Source organism: Cryptomeria japonica, unplaced genomic scaffold, assembly GCF_030272615.1.
Source record: "Cryptomeria japonica unplaced genomic scaffold, Sugi_1.0 HiC_scaffold_25, whole genome shotgun sequence".
Taxonomy (NCBI): domain Eukaryota; kingdom Viridiplantae; phylum Streptophyta; class Pinopsida; order Cupressales; family Cupressaceae; genus Cryptomeria; species Cryptomeria japonica.
Window position 1 is genome coordinate 12376 of NW_026728847.1, and position 5296 is coordinate 17671.

At 30.4% G+C, this 5296-nt stretch overlaps 1 long non-coding RNA gene across 1 annotated transcript; it reads left to right on the forward strand.

Moving 5' to 3' along the window:
* The first annotated feature begins 1128 nt into the window (after window positions 1–1128).
* On the forward strand, window positions 1129–3241 carry LOC131048849 (uncharacterized). Its single transcript, XR_009360432.1, has 3 exons — window positions 1129–1286; window positions 1431–2211; window positions 2645–3241. It is a non-coding gene; the product is annotated as an uncharacterized LOC131048849 (long non-coding RNA).
* The last annotated feature ends 2055 nt before the right edge of the window (window positions 3242–5296 follow it).

The window sequence follows — 5296 nt, forward strand, 5'->3', positions numbered from 1 at the left end:
AGTAACATTAAGTATAGCAAATACCCATCTATAATCCTTCACAAAGACCAAAGAAGATAAATACTTATTCAAAAATGGTTCATAGAATGCTAGCAACCATATACCAAGTTAGAACAATGCCAACATAAAATTATAGATACAAATTTTATTACTATACTCATACATTTTGAAATGTACCATGTTCCTCAATTTCTATAAATATGTTTCTCAATTTAAACCAAATGGTCTTTAAACTGTCAGCATAAGAGACATGAGGATTAAATTATTACAATGCTATGTTGAGATTCTATTTTATACAAGTCTCATTTTTCATTGCAACTATGCTATTATTGTGATTCAATGATTACAATTTAACATTAAACATGGTCATCCATAAGAGAGTTTAGAATGTCATTGAGGAAATTATACACATTCAAATTGAAGTTAAAGAACAATAAGAAAGAATTTCAATATGGTACTGAAATGTGTACAAGGTATAAAGTCAAAGACTACTAGGTAATGACTTAGTGGTAAAATTTCATGTTGGAACCTTGTAAGAGATAACTTAGCAATACTTTATTATGATTGAACATTTCAAGTTGGGAGAAAACCAAAAAATGTGTGAGAACACCATCTCACTTTCTTTACACCATATTTATACTAAAAGGCTAAATAATGCTATATTTAAAGAAACAAAATAAGATCAAGCGAAAAAATAGTAAAATCCTCTCTTAGACTATGTTCTAAAGATCTTTAATTGATCACTTTATGTAGCTTCCAACATCTCAAAAAACTAAACAAAAAATCAATAATTGAAAATAAAAGATCAATTTTAATTTATAATACAATAGACTACATCTTCACATCTAAAAACACTATATAAAAGAATAAAACTTAAAAACATATTGGCATACACAACTCTTAACACAATTAAAAATGTATAGGGGAGTTTTCCTAACATAAACTTAGTTGCAAATACTTCCAAATTAATTTGTACTGTTTATGTGTATGAACGACAACAGATAATTTTAAAAAGAAAACCGAAGAAAAGCATAGCCGTTACCCCGCTCCTATCCCAACGGCACTCAAATTATAGTTAAATTTGATTTCTTTCTCCGCTTGTGCTCTGTTTTCTCTTTTGAGCATGGCCATGCCTCCTGTTTGTTCTGTTCATCATATGTTTTTTTTTTATTTGAGTTTTTTCTGCATATTTATGTGATCTTTTTTCTTTTAATTTGTGTTGGGAGACTGCGTAACCGGGAATTCCAAGCGTTGATGAGACTCGTCTTACAGCATTCAATGCCCTGGTATGTGTTCAACTTCACTTTTGATATGCTTGCAGGATTGATTTGGAACATGTTGAGAAAAATTGCTTTTATTTTCTAATAGCTTTCCATACCCTGTTCCAAAGCTTATCAATTAGCATAAATTGGATGAATTTGCATTTACAGGTGGCTTGCAAATACTTTAGCTTATCAAGTCGCGTTGTGAATGTTCAACAATGATTGGATTCCATAAAATGGAATGGTTGTTAAGGAATTTTGCCAAATGATTCGTACTCCTGTTGTAGCTTCCACATTTGTAATACAAGATTATAAAATCAAATAGGTTTATTTTCTTTTAATGGATTTTCATGCCCTGTTCTAAGGCTCACATTTGTAGCCTTGTATAAGTCTATCATGGAAGTCAAGAAAGCAACATTCCAAATATTTGTTCGTCTGTCTGATCATTCCATGTTATAAAATCAAATAGGTTTATTTTCTTTTAATGGATTTTCATGTCCTGTTCTAAGGTTCACAGTTGTAGCCATGTATAAGTCTATCATGGAAGTCAAGAAAGCAACATTCCAAATATTTGTTCGTCTGATGTTTTAATAGATCATTCCATGTTATAAAGATCCACTTGTTCCACAGACTGTCAGGATGTTTGCAATGAGTGATGAGTTAGATTTACAGCTGTCAATTGTTCTTTCTTAAGTATCTCCATGGAATTCTTAGTAAACCCTACAAAAGCTTCTTCATAAGCCGCTCCTTTCAACGGTAAAGTGACCGCAAAAAACAACATAAATTGCCCTTTATCCTTGTTCCTCTGAATTTATTTCTCATTCTTCCTCCTGTTTTATAGGTTTCTCAGCATCAATGTCGCTCTCCATCTCCGTGTCTATTGAATTATTCAGGGTTTTTGTTGCCAGGGACTCTACTTCCTTTTTATCTGTCTGAAGAACTTTGCAAGGTATTTGTTTTTGTCTTTTCTGATTTTTTCTCTAACTCTGCCTCTTCAAAATTCGCCAAGATTTCTGTGTTATGGGTTTGTACACTCGTAGAATTTGATTTGCTATTTGTTTCATTGTCCATGGAATTCACAATTCTTTTCAAGTCTAGTTCATGGTAATCTTGGAATTTCAGATTGATGTCCAAATTCCTTCAATCTTTGTTTGAACTCATTAGACTCATATTTTATTATTGTTTACTTTCAGTGGATACATTTCCATGATATGTTATTCAGACTTATATGACCTTATTTCATGCTTTATTTGGATATGAGATGCATAATTTATTTGCAGTATTTCAGTACTTGTGATTTATGGCATTTTATGGATTATTGTTATGTACTGACACTTTACTTTATTTATGCTATGTGTAATTATATGTTGCGTGTCGGCTAGTGTATTGGATGCAAGGGGACGATTTTCCTTCATTCACTCCAGTGAGACAAGGAACGTCGCGATTCTCCTTCATCGGTGTGCATGCCGTGTTTTTTATATTGTATATATGCATGTGTTGTTCGGTGATGCAGGATATTGCAGGTACAAGTACCGTGTAGGTACAGGGTATCGTCTCCACCTGGCTTCACAGGTCTGAGTGTGTCTTATATTTGTCCGATGGAAGTGGAGGAGATAGTAGTTGACCCTATTTTAACTAGTTACACTCTTGTGAGTGTCGTCAGTTGGTCGTCCTATCAGTTTGTTCGGCCTTCGTTTTTGTCATTTGACCTTTTTATGAGTCTTTGCTTGGGGTTTGCTCAGTTTGTGTGTTTAGTGGATTTAATTAATTAATTAAATTTATGGAGTTATCTCATAGTTGGTATTTTTGAATTATGTATTTTATGCATTGAGATATTAAATTTAATTAATTAAAAGAAATTATTAAATTAGATTGCAAGTTGCATTGTATTCGAATTATATCTTATTTAAATTTTAGCGAAAAATAAATTAGATTAATTTCATTTATTGTTTCCTAGAATTTTTAAATAAATAAATGAATAAAAGAATAAATTAGAATTAAAGAATTGTTTTATTTTCTTTGTTTAAAAAATTAATTAATTTGCATGAGGAAAGAAAAGAAAAAAATGATTTTTGCTTATTGCATGTTAATTTATCCCTTTGTTAGGAATTAGAAAATAAAATAAAATTGCTTTTATTACTAAAATTAAATATTAGGGTTTTTGGGAAAAATATTATGCAACCTAAAATTTTAGTTTAAAAAGAATATATTTTTCTCTTTTTGGAACACAAGAAGGAGGCAGAGATTTTGGGAAGAAAATTATTTTTGAAGCAATATTTTGTTGAAGAAGAAATTATCAAAGGATTGCTGGAAGAGGGATTGGCTTGGATAACTGGTACAGGACTGGTTGTTTTTTTAAAGAAAATGTTTTATTTCTTCCCCTTTTCTGAATGATGTGTGTTAAAATATTTGTCAAATCCAAAACCCTTTCTGGTTATTTCATGTTCTTGGCTAAAATTCATTCCTAAAATTAATTTTAGTTTATGAAAAGAAGTTATTTCCTGAGAGTTTGTAGATTTAATTTTGTGAGGTTTTCGAAGAATTATTCTGGCAAAATCTTGCCAAGATGTTTTACCATGCTTAAAAGTTGCAAGTTTGGGTAGAAGATGGGTTTTACCAAAGAAAATATTCCCTCTTGTTTGGGTTGGGTTTCAATATTTGGCTATGGTTGTTCTGTCAATATTTGTGTAATCTCTGTGTAATTATTTAGTTACTATAGTAATAAATTTAATTTCAATTAAATTTATTGAGTTATTAAAAGTTTTTGGGAAATTATTTTATTTTATTATTTTGGAGAAAATTTGTATAAATTAGATTCCCTGGAAATAAATTTTATTGAAAATAAAATTTAATATTTTTTTTAGGTTATTGAAATTTAATTCTTTTATGTTATTGTTGCTATCGACGGTAGTATAGCTACCGTACGGTAGCAGTACTACTGGTGGTAGCACTTGGTGTTTTTCCAAAATTTGGGGTATTCGGGCTTTGTGCCCAATTTTATTTAATTCAATTTTTAATATATATATATATATATATATATATATATATATATAAAAGTTTTTTAAATTTTTGGGCATTATGTCAAATAAGAATTATTTAATATTGTACTTTAATTCATGTTTATATATATATATATATATATATATATATATATGTTTGTAATATGATTATAAGTATATGATATATATATACGATAAATAAATATATATATTCATATACTTATATTATTTTATTATATATATATAATTAATTCAGAATTTGGTTATTTCCAGAAAAGCTTGTAATTTAAGATTCTATATTTATGCTTGGAAATACATTAGGAGGTTAATTTTAATGTGATTTTATTTAACTTTATTGGACAAATGACAACATTGATTTCCTTGTCTTAATATAGTTGTATTTTCTTATTTTTTGGAAAATCTTTAATTGCAAGTATTTTATGCTTTTGGCTGTTTAAAGAAAAGATTGTCTGTATTAGGATTTTGTGTAAATGGTATTAGCAGTCAAGCTTGATTTCTTTGCAATTCTAGTTGAGTTGTTGTTATGTCATATGTTGTTATACCCCTTGGTCAGGTGTTGTTGTATAACCCCGTTGATGTGAGTCATTATGTGTTATGTTTCCAAATGGTCAATCCTAGGTTAGTGATTGTGTATCCTTCACCTATGGTTTGTGAGGATTGGATATGGTTGTCAATTTCGCCATAGAGTTCTCATAGAGTGACCTTTCTTGTTAGTGTCCTATGAGAGAAAGTGGCTTTTAAGCAAGGGCCGCATCTGAAGTGGATGCAGGATAACTCCTCGAAAGTCAGTTAAGAAGTGATAACCTAATAATTGATTAGGGGGTGGGTAGTTAAAATATTAATTAAGATAATGTGTCTCGCACATGGTTGAGTGCTTGTATAGGCTCAGGATGTGGTGAGAAGGTCTGGAATGGTAAACCTATCACCTTGTCTTCATGAAAGGATTGGTATGGTCCGCATGAGGCTTAGATGGAGCTGGAGGTTCGAGAGAGGTTACTAGGATAACCCAGGATG